Here is a 15,645-nt window from a genome sequence, read left to right as displayed (position 1 = left end):
AAAAGCAGGGTAATGACCAGAAAACTGATAATATTTACAACTCCGGCCACTTTAGCGAGCGTTTTGACTTGAATTTGCTTTCAAATATTAGGAATTCATGTTTATACAGCTCACCATTAGTGTAGAAAGACTGTAAGTGAGGACTATACTGCTAATGTTTACAATTGAGGCCGAATTTCTCTAGCGTCTTTTTGGAGAATCAGTTAATATCGAGCCGGTTCCATTACATACTTGTAAGAAAACTGTCTAATTGTGGTAAAACTCTTAAAATACGCAATTAGAGTTTCCAGAAATTATTAAAAACTTATAAGAAAATCTTGAAATAAAAGTTAGTAGATTCTTACTACATTTCCTGCTGTTTTCAATCACGGACATTACCCGTGAAAAGCAGGGAAATGAACAGAAAACTGCTAATATTTACAACTCCGGCCACTTTAGCGAGCGTTTTGACTTGAATTTGCTTTCAAATATTAGGAATTCATGTTTATACAGCTCACCATTAGTGTAGAAAGACTGTAAGTGAGGACTATACTGCTAATGTTTACAATTGAGGCCGAATTTCTCTAGCGTCTTTTTGGAGAATCAGTTAATATCCTGCCGGTTCCATTACATACTTGTAAGAAAACTGTCTAATTGTGGTAAAACTTTTAAAATACGCAATTAGAGTTTCCAGAAATGATTAAAAACTTATAAGAAACCCTTGAAATAAAAGTTTGTAGATTCTTACTACATTTCCTGCTTTTTTCAATCACGGACATTACCCGTGAAAAGCAGGGAAATGACCAGAAAACTGATAATATTTACAACTCCGGCCACTTTAGCGAGCGTTTTGACTTGAATTTGCTTTCAAATATTAGGAATTCATGTTTATACAGCTCACCATTAGTGTAGAAAGACTGTAAGTGAGGACTATACTGCTAATGTTTACAATGAGGGCGAATTTCTCTAGCGTCTTTTTGGAGAATCAGTTAATATCCTGGCGGTTACATTACATACCTCTAAGAAAACTGTCTAATTGTGGTAAAACTCTTTAAATACGCAATTAAAGTTTCCAGAAATGATTAAAAACTTATGAGAAACCCTTGAAATAAAAGTAAGTAGATTCTTACTACATTTCCTGCCATTTAAAATCAATGACATTACCCGTGGAAAGCAGGGAAATGACCAGAAAACTGATAATATTTACAACTCCGGCCACTTTAGCGAGCGTTTTGACTTGAATTTGCTTTCAAATATTAGGAATTCATGTTTACACAGCTCACAATTAGTGTAGAAAGACTGTAAGTGAGGACTATACTGCTAATGTTTACAATTGAGGCCGAATTTCTCTAGCGTCTTTTTGGTGAATCAGTTAATATCCTGCCGGTTCCATTAAATACTTGTAAGAAAACTGTCTAATTGTGGTAAAACTCTTAAAATACGCAATTAGAGTTTCCAGAAATGATTAAAAACTTATAAGAAACCCTTGAAATAAAAGTTAGTAGATTCTTACTACATTTCCTGCTGTTTTCAATCACGGACATTACCCGTGAAAAGCAGGGTAATGACCAGAAAACTGATAATATTTACAACTCCGGCCACTTTAGCGAGCGTTTTGACTTGAATTTGCTTTCAAATATTAGGAATTCATGTTTATACAGCTCACCATTAGTGTAGAAAGACTGTAAGTGAGGACTATAATGCTAATGTTTACAATTGAGGCCGAATTTCTCTAGCGTCTTTTTGGTGAATCAGTTAATATCCTGCCGGTTCCATTTCATACTTGTAAGAAAACTGTCTAATTGTGGTAAATCTTTTAAAATACGCAATTAGAGTTTCCAGAAATGATTAAAAACTTATAAGAAACCCTTGAAATAAAAGTTTGTAGATTCTTACTACATTTCCTGCTGTTTTCAATCACGGACATTACCAGTGAAAAGCAGGGAAATGACCAGAAAACTGATAATATTTACAACTCCGGCCACTTTAGCGAGCGTTTTGACTTTAATTTGCTTTCAAATATTAGGAATTCATGTTTATACAGCTCACCATTAGTGTAGAAAGACTGTAAGTGAGGACTATACTGCTAATGTTTACAATTGAGGCCGAATTTCTCGAGCGTCTTTTTGGTGAATCAGTTAATATCCTGCCGGTTCCATTACATACTTGAAGAAAACTGACGAATTGTGGTAAATCTTTTAAAATACGCAATTAGAGTTTCCAGAAATGATTAAAAACTTATAAGAAACCCTTGAAATAAAAGTTAGTAGATTCTTACTACATTTCCTGCTGTTTTCAATCACGGACATTACCCGTGAAAAGCAGGGTAATGACCAGAAAACTGATAATATTTACAACTCCGGCCACTTTAGCGAGCGTTTTGACTTGAATTTGCTTTCAAATATTAGGAATTCATGTTTATACAGCTCACCATTAGTGTAGAAAGACTGTAAGTGAGGACTATACTGCTAATGTTTACAATTGAGGCCGAATTTCTCTAGCGTCTTTTTGGTGAATCAGTTAATATCCTGCCGGTTCCATTTCATACTTGTAAGAAAACTGTCTAATTGTGGTAAATCTTTTAAAATACGCAATTAGAGTTTCCAGAAATGATTAAAAACTTATAAGAAACCCTTGAAATAAAAGTTTGTAGATTCTTACTACATTTCCTGCTTTTTTCAATCACGGACATTACCCGTGAAAAGCAGGGAAATGACCAGAAAACTGATAATATTTACAACTCCGGCCACTTTAGCGAGCGTTTTGACTTGAATTTGCTTTCAAATATAAGGAATTCATGTTTATACAGCTCACCATTAGTGTAGAAAGACTGTAAGTGAGGACTATACTGCTAATGTTTACAATTGAGGCCGAATTTCTCTAGCGTCTTTTTGGAGAATCAGTTAATATCGAGCCGGTTCCATTACATACTTGTAAGAAAACTGTCTAATTGTGGTAAAACTCTTAAAATACGCAATTAGAGTTTCCAGAAATTATTAAAAACTTATAAGAAAATCTTGAAATAAAAGTTAGTAGATTCTTACTACATTTCCTGCTGTTTTCAATCACGGACATTACCCGTGAAAAGCAGGGAAATGAACAGAAAACTGCTAATATTTACAACTCCGGCCACTTTAGCGAGCGTTTTGACTTGAATTTGCTTTCAAATATTAGGAATTCATGTTTATACAGCTCACCATTAGTGTAGAAAGACTGTAAGTGAGGACTATACTGCTAATGTTTACAATTGAGGCCGAATTTCTCTAGCGTCTTTTTGGAGAATCAGTTAATATCCTGCCGGTTCCATTACATACCTCTAAGAAAACTGTCTAATTGTGGTAAAACTCTTTAAATACGCAATTAAAGTTTCCAGAAATGATTAAAAACTTATGAGAAACCCTTGAAATAAAAGTAAGTAGATTCTTACTACATTTCCTGCAGTTTAAAATCAATGACATTACCCGTGGAAAGCAGGGAAATGACCAGAAAACTGATAATATTTACAACTCCGGCCACTTTAGCGAGCGTTTTGACTTGAATTTGCTTTCAAATATTAGGAATTCATGTTTACACAGCTCACAATTAGTGTAGAAAGACTGTAAGTGAGGACTATACTGCTAATGTTTACAATTGAGGCCGAATTTCTCTAGCGTCTTTTTGGTGAATCAGTTAATATCCTGCCGTTTCCATTAAATACTTGTAAGAAAACTGTCTAATTGTGGTAAATCTTTTAAAATACGCAATTAGAGTTTCCAGAAATGATTAAAAACTTATAAGAAACCCTTGAAATAAAAGTTAGTAGATTCTTACTACATTTCCTGCTGTTTTCAATCACGGACATTACCAGTGAAAAGCAGGGAAATGACCAGAAAACTGATAATATTTACAACTCCGGCCACTTTAGCGAGCGTTTTGACTTGAATTTGCTTTCAAATATTAGGAATTCATGTTTATACAGCTCACCATTAGTGTAGAAAGACTGTAAGTGAGGACTATACTGCTAATGTTTACAATTGAGGCCGAATTTCTCTAGCGTCTTTTTGGTGAATCAGTTAATATCCTGCCGGTTCCATTACATACTTGTAAGAAAACTGACGAATTGTGGTAAATCTTTTAAAATACGCAATTAGAGTTTCCAGAAATGATTAAAAACTTATAAGAAACCCTTGAAATAAAAGTTAGTAGATTCTTACTACATTTCCTGCTGTTTTCAATCACGGACATTACCCGTGGAAAGCAGAAAAATGACCAGAAAACTGATAATATTTACAACTCCGGCCACTTTAGCGAGCGTTTTGACTTGAATTTGCTTTCAAATATTAGGAATTCATGTTTATACAGCTCACCATTAGTGTAGAAAGACTGTAAGTGAGGACTATACTGCTAATGTTTACAATTGAGGCCGAATTTCTCTAGCGTCTTTTTGGTGAATCAGTTAATATCCTGCCGGTTCCATTTCATACTTGTAAGAAAACTGTCTAATTGTGGTAAATCTTTTAAAATACGCAATTAGAGTTTCCAGAAATGATTAAAAACTTATAAGAAACCCTTGAAATAAAAGTTAGTAGATTCTTACTACATTTCCTGCTGTTTTCAATCACGGACATTACCCGTGGAAAGCAGAAAAATGACCAGAAAACTGATAATATTTACAACTCCGGCCACTTTAGCGAGCGTTTTGACTTGAATTTGCTTTCAAATATAAGGAATTCATGTTTATACAGCTCACCATTAGTGTAGAAAGACTGTAAGTGAGGACTATACTGCTAATGTTTACAATTGAGGCCGAATTTCTCTAGCGTCTTTTTGGAGAATCAGTTAATATCGAGCCGTTTCCATTACATACTTGTAAGAAAACTGTCTAATTGTGGTAAAACTCTTAAAATACGCAATTAGAGTTTCCAGAAATTATTAAAAACTTATAAGAAAATCTTGAAATAAAAGTTAGTAGATTCTTACTACATTTCCTGCTGTTTTCAATCACGGACATTACCCGTGAAAAGCAGGGAAATGAACAGAAAACTGCTAATATTTACAACTCCGGCCACTTTAGCGAGCGTTTTGACTTGAATTTGCTTTCAAATATTAGGAATTCATGTTTATACAGCTCACCATTAGTGTAGAAAGACTGTAAGTGAGGACTATACTGCTAATGTTTACAATTGAGGCCGAATTTCTCTAGCGTCTTTTTGGAGAATCAGTTAATATCCTGCCGGTTCCATTACATACTTGTAAGAAAACTGTCTAATTGTGGTAAAACTTTTAAAATACGCAATTAGAGTTTCCAGAAATGATTAAAAACTTATAAGAAACCCTTGAAATAAAAGTTTGTAGATTCTTACTACATTTCCTGCTTTTTTCAATCACGGACATTACCCGTGAAAAGCAGGGAAATGACCAGAAAACTGATAATATTTACAACTCCGGCCACTTTAGCGAGCGTTTTGACTTGAATTTGCTTTCAAATATTAGGAATTCATGTTTATACAGCTCACCATTAGTGTAGAAAGACTGTAAGTGAGGACTATACTGCTAATGTTTACAATGAGGGCGAATTTCTCTAGCGTCTTTTTGGAGAATCAGTTAATATCCTGGCGGTTACATTACATACCTCTAAGAAAACTGTCTAATTGTGGTAAAACTCTTTAAATACGCAATTAAAGTTTCCAGAAATGATTAAAAACTTATGAGAAACCCTTGAAATAAAAGTAAGTAGATTCTTACTACATTTCCTGCCATTTAAAATCAATGACATTACCCGTGGAAAGCAGGGAAATGACCAGAAAACTGATAATATTTACAACTCCGGCCACTTTAGCGAGCGTTTTGACTTGAATTTGCTTTCAAATATTAGGAATTCATGTTTACACAGCTCACAATTAGTGTAGAAAGACTGTAAGTGAGGACTATACTGCTAATGTTTACAATTGAGGCCGAATTTCTCTAGCGTCTTTTTGGTGAATCAGTTAATATCCTGCCGGTTCCATTAAATACTTGTAAGAAAACTGTCTAATTGTGGTAAAACTCTTAAAATACGCAATTAGAGTTTCCAGAAATGATTAAAAACTTATAAGAAACCCTTGAAATAAAAGTTAGTAGATTCTTACTACATTTCCTGCTGTTTTCAATCACGGACATTACCCGTGAAAAGCAGGGTAATGACCAGAAAACTGATAATATTTACAACTCCGGCCACTTTAGCGAGCGTTTTGACTTGAATTTGCTTTCAAATATTAGGAATTCATGTTTATACAGCTCACCATTAGTGTAGAAAGACTGTAAGTGAGGACTATAATGCTAATGTTTACAATTGAGGCCGAATTTCTCTAGCGTCTTTTTGGTGAATCAGTTAATATCCTGCCGGTTCCATTTCATACTTGTAAGAAAACTGTCTAATTGTGGTAAATCTTTTAAAATACGCAATTAGAGTTTCCAGAAATGATTAAAAACTTATAAGAAACCCTTGAAATAAAAGTTTGTAGATTCTTACTACATTTCCTGCTGTTTTCAATCACGGACATTACCAGTGAAAAGCAGGGAAATGACCAGAAAACTGATAATATTTACAACTCCGGCCACTTTAGCGAGCGTTTTGACTTTAATTTGCTTTCAAATATTAGGAATTCATGTTTATACAGCTCACCATTAGTGTAGAAAGACTGTAAGTGAGGACTATACTGCTAATGTTTACAATTGAGGCCGAATTTCTCGAGCGTCTTTTTGGTGAATCAGTTAATATCCTGCCGGTTCCATTACATACTTGAAGAAAACTGACGAATTGTGGTAAATCTTTTAAAATACGCAATTAGAGTTTCCAGAAATGATTAAAAACTTATAAGAAACCCTTGAAATAAAAGTTAGTAGATTCTTACTACATTTCCTGCTGTTTTCAATCACGGACATTACCCGTGAAAAGCAGGGTAATGACCAGAAAACTGATAATATTTACAACTCCGGCCACTTTAGCGAGCGTTTTGACTTGAATTTGCTTTCAAATATTAGGAATTCATGTTTATACAGCTCACCATTAGTGTAGAAAGACTGTAAGTGAGGACTATACTGCTAATGTTTACAATTGAGGCCGAATTTCTCTAGCGTCTTTTTGGTGAATCAGTTAATATCCTGCCGGTTCCATTTCATACTTGTAAGAAAACTGTCTAATTGTGGTAAATCTTTTAAAATACGCAATTAGAGTTTCCAGAAATGATTAAAAACTTATAAGAAACCCTTGAAATAAAAGTTTGTAGATTCTTACTACATTTCCTGCTTTTTTCAATCACGGACATTACCCGTGAAAAGCAGGGAAATGACCAGAAAACTGATAATATTTACAACTCCGGCCACTTTAGCGAGCGTTTTGACTTGAATTTGCTTTCAAATATTAGGAATTCATGTTTATACAGCTCACCATTAGTGTAGAAAGACTGTAAGTGAGGACTATACTGCTAATGTTTACAATTGAGGCCAAATTTCTCTAGCGTCTTTTTGGAGAATCAGTTAATATCCTGCCGGTTCCATTACATACTTGTAAGAAAACTGTCTAATTGTGGTAAAACTTTTAAAATACGCAATTAGAGTTTCCAGAAATGATTAAAAACTTATAAGAAACCCTTGAAATAAAAGTTTGTAGATTCTTACTACATTTCCTGCTTTTTTCAATCACGGACATTACCCGTGAAAAGCAGGGAAATGACCAGAAAACTGATAATATTTACAACTCCGGCCACTTTAGCGAGCGTTTTGACTTGAATTTGCTATAAATATAAGGAATTCATGTTTATACAGCTCACCATTAGTGTAGAAAGACTGTAAGTGAGGACTATACTGCTAATGTTTACAATTGAGGCCGAATTTCTCTAGCGTCTTTTTGGAGAATCAGTTAATATCGAGCCGGTTCCATTACATACTTGTAAGAAAACTGTCTAATTGTGGTAAAACTCTTAAAATACGCAATTAGAGTTTCCAGAAATTATTAAAAACTTATAAGAAAATCTTGAAATAAAAGTTAGTAGATTCTTACTACATTTCCTGCTGTTTTCAATCACGGACATTACCCGTGAAAAGCAGGGAAATGAACAGAAAACTGCTAATATTTACAACTCCGGCCACTTTAGCGAGCGTTTTGACTTGAATTTGCTTTCAAATATTAGGAATTCATGTTTATACAGCTCACCATTAGTGTAGAAAGACTGTAAGTGAGGACTATACTGCTAATGTTTACAATTGAGGCCGAATTTCTCTAGCGTCTTTTTGGAGAATCAGTTAATATCCTGCCGGTTCCATTACATACCTCTAAGAAAACTGTCTAATTGTGGTAAAACTCTTTAAATACGCAATTAAAGTTTCCAGAAATGATTAAAAACTTATGAGAAACCCTTGAAATAAAAGTAAGTAGATTCTTACTACATTTCCTGCAGTTTAAAATCAATGACATTACCCGTGGAAAGCAGGGAAATGACCAGAAAACTGATAATATTTACAACTCCGGCCACTTTAGCGAGCGTTTTGACTTGAATTTGCTTTCAAATATTAGGAATTCATGTTTACACAGCTCACAATTAGTGTAGAAAGACTGTAAGTGAGGACTATACTGCTAATGTTTACAATTGAGGCCGAATTTCTCTAGCGTCTTTTTGGTGAATCAGTTAATATCCTGCCGTTTCCATTAAATACTTGTAAGAAAACTGTCTAATTGTGGTAAATCTTTTAAAATACGCAATTAGAGTTTCCAGAAATGATTAAAAACTTATAAGAAACCCTTGAAATAAAAGTTAGTAGATTCTTACTACATTTCCTGCTGTTTTCAATCACGGACATTACCCGTGAAAAGCAGGGTAATGACCAGAATACTGATAATATTTACAACTCCGGCCACTTTAGCGAGCGTTTTGACTTGAATTTGCTTTCAAATATTAGGAATTCATGTTTATACAGCTCACCATTAGTGTAGAAAGACTGTAAGTGAGGACTATACTGCTAATGTTTACAATTGAGGCCGAATTTCTCTAGCGTCTTTTTGGTGAATCAGTTAATATCCTGCCGGTTCCATTTCATACTTGTAAGAAAACTGTCTAATTGTGGTAAATCTTTTAAAATACGCAATTAGAGTTTCCAGAAATGATTAAAAACTTATAAGAAACCCTTGAAATAAAAGTTTGTAGATTCTTACTACATTTCCTGCTGTTTTCAATCACGGACATTACCCGTGAAAAGCAGGGAAATGACCAGAAAACTGATAATATTTACAACTCCGGCCACTTTAGCGAGCGTTTTGACTTGAATTTGCTTTCAAATATTAGGAATTCATGTTTATACAGCTCACCATTAGTGTAGAAAGACTGTAAGTGAGGACTATACTGCTAATGTTTACAATTGAGGCCGAATTTCTCTAGCGTCTTTTTGGTGAATCAGTTAATATCCTGCCGGTTCCATTACATACTTGAAGAAAACTGACGAATTGTGGTAAATCTTTTAAAATACGCAATTAGAGTTTCCAGAAATGATTAAAAACTTATAAGAAACCCTTGAAATAAAAGTTAGTAGATTCTTACTACATTTCCTGCTGTTTTCAATCACGGACATTACCCGTGAAAAGCAGGGTAATGACCAGAAAACTGATAATATTTACAACTCCGGCCACTTTAGCGAGCGTTTTGACTTGAATTTGCTTTCAAATATTAGGAATTCATGTTTATACAGCTCACCATTAGTGTAGAAAGACTGTAAGTGAGGACTATACTGCTAATGTTTACAATTGAGGCCGAATTTCTCTAGCGTCTTTTTGGTGAATCAGTTAATATCCTGCCGGTTCCATTTCATACTTGTAAGAAAACTGTCTAATTGTGGTAAATCTTTTAAAATACGCAATTAGAGTTTCCAGAAATGATTAAAAACTTATAAGAAACCCTTGAAATAAAAGTTTGTAGATTCTTACTACATTTCCTGCTTTTTTCAATCACGGACATTACCCGTGAAAAGCAGGGAAATGACCAGAAAACTGATAATATTTACAACTCCGGCCACTTTAGCGAGCGTTTTGACTTGAATTTGCTTTCAAATATTAGGAATTCATGTTTATACAGCTCACCATTAGTGTAGAAAGACTGTAAGTGAGGACTATACTGCTAATGTTTACAATTGAGGCCAAATTTCTCTAGCGTCTTTTTGGAGAATCAGTTAATATCCTGCCGGATCCATTACATACTTGTAAGAAAACTGTCTAATTGTGGTAAAACTTTTAAAATACGCAATTAGAGTTTCCAGAAATGATTAAAAACTTATAAGAAACCCTTGAAATAAAAGTTTGTAGATTCTTACTACATTTCCTGCTTTTTTCAATCACGGACATTACCCGTGAAAAGCAGGGAAATGACCAGAAAACTGATAATATTTACAACTGCGGCCACTTTAGCGAGCGTTTTGACTTGAATTTGCTTTCAAATATAAGGAATTCATGTTTATACAGCTCACCATTAGTGTAGAAAGACTGTAAGTGAGGACTATACTGCTAATGTTTACAATTGAGGCCGAATTTCTCTAGCGTCTTTTTGGAGAATCAGTTAATATCGAGCCGGTTCCATTACATACTTGTAAGAAAACTGTCTAATTGTGGTAAAACTCTTAAAATACGCAATTAGAGTTTCCAGAAATTATTAAAAACTTATAAGAAAATCTTGAAATAAAAGTTAGTAGATTCTTACTACATTTCCTGCTGTTTTCAATCACGGACATTACCCGTGAAAAGCAGGGAAATGAACAGAAAACTGCTAATATTTACAACTCCGGCCACTTTAGCGAGCGTTTTGACTTGAATTTGCTTTCAAATATTAGGAATTCATGTTTATACAGCTCACCATTAGTGTAGAAAGACTGTAAGTGAGGACTATACTGCTAATGTTTACAATTGAGGCCGAATTTCTCTAGCGTCTTTTTGGAGAATCAGTTAATATCCTGCCGGTTCCATTACATACCTCTAAGAAAACTGTCTAATTGTGGTAAAACTCTTTAAATACGCAATTAAAGTTTCCAGAAATGATTAAAAACTTATGAGAAACCCTTGAAATAAAAGTAAGTAGATTCTTACTACATTTCCTGCAGTTTAAAATCAATGACATTACCCGTGGAAAGCAGGGAAATGACCAGAAAACTGATAATATTTACAACTCCGGCCACTTTAGCGAGCGTTTTGACTTGAATTTGCTTTCAAATATTAGGAATTCATGTTTACACAGCTCACAATTAGTGTAGAAAGACTGTAAGTGAGGACTATACTGCTAATGTTTACAATTGAGGCCGAATTTCTCTAGCGTCTTTTTGGTGAATCAGTTAATATCCTGCCGTTTCCATTAAATACTTGTAAGAAAACTGTCTAATTGTGGTAAATCTTTTAAAATACGCAATTAGAGTTTCCAGAAATGATAAAAAACTTATAAGAAACCCTTGAAATAAAAGTTTGTAGATTCTTACTACATTTCCTGCTGTTTTCAATCACGGACATTACCAGTGAAAAGCAGGGAAATGACCAGAAAACTGATAATATTTACAACTCCGGCCACTTTAGCGAGCGTTTTGACTTGAATTTGCTTTCAAATATTAGGAATTCATGTTTATACAGCTCACCATTAGTGTAGAAAGACTGTAAGTGAGGACTATACTGCTAATGTTTACAATTGAGGCCGAATTTCTCTAGCGTCTTTTTGGTGAATCAGTTAATATCCTGCCGGTTCCATTACATACTTGTAAGAAAACTGACGAATTGTGGTAAATCTTTTAAAATACGCAATTAGAGTTTCCAGAAATGATTAAAAACTTATAAGAAACCCTTGAAATAAAAGTTAGTAGATTCTTACTACATTTCCTGCTGTTTTCAATCACGGACATTACCCGTGGAAAGCAGAAAAATGACCAGAAAACTGATAATATTTACAACTCCGGCCACTTTAGCGAGCGTTTTGACTTGAATTTGCTTTCAAATATTAGGAATTCATGTTTATACAGCTCACCATTAGTGTAGAAAGACTGTAAGTGAGGACTATACTGCTAATGTTTACAATTGAGGCCGAATTTCTCTAGCGTCTTTTTGGTGAATCAGTTAATATCCTGCCGGTTCCATTTCATACTTGTAAGAAAACTGTCTAATTGTGGTAAATCTTTTAAAATACGCAATTAGAGTTTCCAGAAATGATTAAAAACTTATAAGAAACCCTTGAAATAAAAGTTAGTAGATTCTTACTACATTTCCTGCTGTTTTCAATCACGGACATTACCCGTGGAAAGCAGAAAAATGACCAGAAAACTGATAATATTTACAACTCCGGCCACTTTAGCGAGCGTTTTGACTTGAATTTGCTTTCAAATATTAGGAATTCATGTTTATACAGCTCACCATTAGTGTAGAAAGACTGTAAGTGAGGACTATACTGCTAATGTTTACAATTGAGGCCGAATTTCTCTAGCGTCTTTTTGGTGAATCAGTTAATATCCTGCCGGTTCCATTTCATACTTGTAAGAAAACTGTCTAATTGTGGTAAATCTTTTAAAATACGCAATTAGAGTTTCCAGAAATGATTAAAAACTTATAAGAAACCCTTGAAATAAAAGTTTGTAGATTCTTACTACATTTCCTGCTGTTTTCAATCACGGACATTACCAGTGAAAAGCAGGGAAATGACCAGAAAACTGATAATATTTACAACTCCGGCCACTTTAGCGAGCGTTTTGACTTGAATTTGCTTTCAAATATTAGGAATTCATGTTTATACAGCTCACCATTAGTGTAGAAAGACTGTAAGTGAGGACTATACTGCTAATGTTTACAATTGAGGCCGAATTTCTCTAGCGTCTTTTTGGTGAATCAGTTAATATCCTGCCGGTTCCATTACATACTTGTAAGAAAACTGATGAATTGTGGTAAATCTTTTAAAATACGCAATTAGAATTTCCAGAAATGATTAAAAACTTATAAGAAACCCTTGAAATAAAAGTTAGTAGATTCTTACTACATTTCCTGCTGTTTTCAATCACGGACATTACCCGTGAAAAGCAGGGTAATGACCAGAAAACTGATAATATTTACAACTCCGGCCACTTTAGCGAGCGTTTTGACTTGAATTTGCTTTCAAATATTAGGAATTCATGTTTATACAGCTCACCATTAGTGTAGAAAGACTGTAAGTGAGGACTATACGGCTAATGTTTACAATTGAGGCCGAATTTCTCTAGCGTCTTTTTGGTGAATCAGTTAATATCCTGCCGGTTCCATTACATACTTGTAAGAAAACTGTCTAATTGTGGTAAAACTTTTAAAATACGCAATTAGAATTTCCAGAAATGATTAAAAACTTATAAGAAACCCTTGAAATAAAAGTTTGTAGATTCTTACTACATTTCCTGCTGTTTTCAATCACGGACATTACCCGTGAAAAGCAGGGAAATGACCAGAAAACTGATAATATTTACAACTCCGGCCACTTTAGCGAGCGTTTTGACTTGAATTTGCTTTCAAATATTAGGAATTCATGTTTATCCAGCTCACCATTAGTGTAGAAAGACTGTAAGTGAGGACTATACTGCTAATGTTTACAATGAGGCCGAATTTCTCTAGCGTCTTTTTGGAGAATCAGTTAATATCCTGCCGGTTCCATTACATACTTGTAAGAAAACTGTCTAATTGTGGTAAAACTCTTAAAATACGCAATTAGAGTTTCCAGAAATAATTAAAACTTATAAGAAAATCTTGAAATAAAAGTTAGTAGATTCTTACTACATTTCCTGCTGTTTTCAATCACGGACATTACCCGTGAAAAGCAGGGAAATGAACAGAAAACTGCTAATATTTACAACTCCGGCCACTTTAGCGAGCGTTTTGACTTGAATTTGCTTTCAAATATTAGGAATTCATGTTTACACAGCTCACAATTAGTGTAGAAAGGCTGTAAGTGAGGACTATACTGCTAATGTTTACAATGAGGCCGAATTTCTCTAGCGTCTTTTTGGTGAATCAGTTAATATCCTGCCGGTTCAATTACAAACTTGTAAGAAAACTGTCTAACTGTGGTAAAATTCTTAAAATACGCAATTAGAGTTTCCAGAAATGATTAAAAACTTATAAGAAACCCTTGAAATAAAAGTTAGTAGATTCTTACTACATTTCCTGCTGTTTTCAATCACGGACATTACCCGTGGAAAGCAGAAAAATGACCAGAAAACTGATAATATTTACAACTCCGGCCACTTTAGCGAGCGTTTTGACTTGAATTTGCTTTCAAATATTAGGAATTCATGTTTATACAGCTCACCATTAGTGTAGAAAGACTGTAAGTGAGGACTATACTGCTAATGTTTACAATTGAGGCCGAATTTCTCTAGCGTCTTTTTGGTGAATCAGTTAATATCCTGCCGGTTCCATTTCATACTTGTAAGAAAACTGTCTAATTGTGGTAAATCTTTTAAAATACGCAATTAAAGTTTCCAGAAATGATTAAAAACTTATAAGAAACCCTTGAAATAAAAGTTTGTAGATTCTTACTACATTTCCTGCTGTTTTCAATCACGGACATTACCAGTGAAAAGCAGGGAAATGACCAGAAAACTGATAATATTTACAACTCCGGCCACTTTAGCGAGCGTTTTGACTTGAATTTGCTTTCAAATATTAGGAATTCATGTTTATACAGCTCACCATTAGTGTAGAAAGACTGTAAGTGAGGACTATACTGCTAATGTTTACAATTGAGGCCGAATTTCTCTAGCGTCTTTTTGGTGAATCAGTTAATATCCTGCCGGTTCCATTACATACTTGTAAGAAAACTGACGAATTGTGGTAAATCTTTTAAAATACGCAATTAGAATTTCCAGAAATGATTAAAAACTTATAAGAAACCCTTGAAATAAAAGTTAGTAGATTCTTACTACATTTCCTGCTGTTTTCAATCACGGACATTACCCGTGAAAAGCAGGGTAATGACCAGAAAACTGATAATATTTACAACTCCGGCCACTTTAGCGAGCGTTTTCACTTGAATTTGCTTTCAAATATTAGGAATTCATGTTTATACAGCTCACCATTAGTGTAGAAAGACTGTAAGTGAGGACTATACTGCTAATGTTTACAATTGAGGCCGAATTTCTCTAGCGTCTTTTTGGTGAATCAGTTAATATCCTGCCGGTTCCATTACATACTTGTAAGAAAACTGACGAATTGTGGTAAATCTTTTAAAATACGCAATTAGAATTTCCAGAAATGATTAAAAACTTATAAGAAACCCTTGAAATAAAAGTTTGTAGATTCTTACTACATTTCCTGCTGTTTTCAATCACGGACATTACCCGTGAAAAGCAGGGAAATGACCAGAAAACTGATAATATTTACAACTCCGGCCACTTTAGCGAGCGTTTTGACTTGAATTTGCTTTCAAATATTAGGAATTCATGTTTATCCAGCTCACCATTAGTGTAGAAAGACTGTAAGTGAGGACTATACTGCTAATGTTTACAATGAGGGCGAATTTCTCTAGCGTCTTTTTGGAGAATCAGTTAATATCCTGCCGGTTCCATTACATACCTCTAAGAAAACTGTCTAATTGTGGTAAAACTCTTTAAATACGCAATTAAAGTTTCCAGAAATGATTAAAAACTTATGAGAAACTCTTGAAATAAAAGTAAGTA

The sequence above is a fragment of the Myotis nattereri genome (assembly GCF_964212035.1).
Source record: "Myotis nattereri genome assembly, chromosome: 12".
Classification (NCBI taxonomy): Eukaryota; Metazoa; Chordata; class Mammalia; order Chiroptera; family Vespertilionidae; genus Myotis; species Myotis nattereri.
This window is presented reverse-complemented; position numbering follows the sequence as displayed.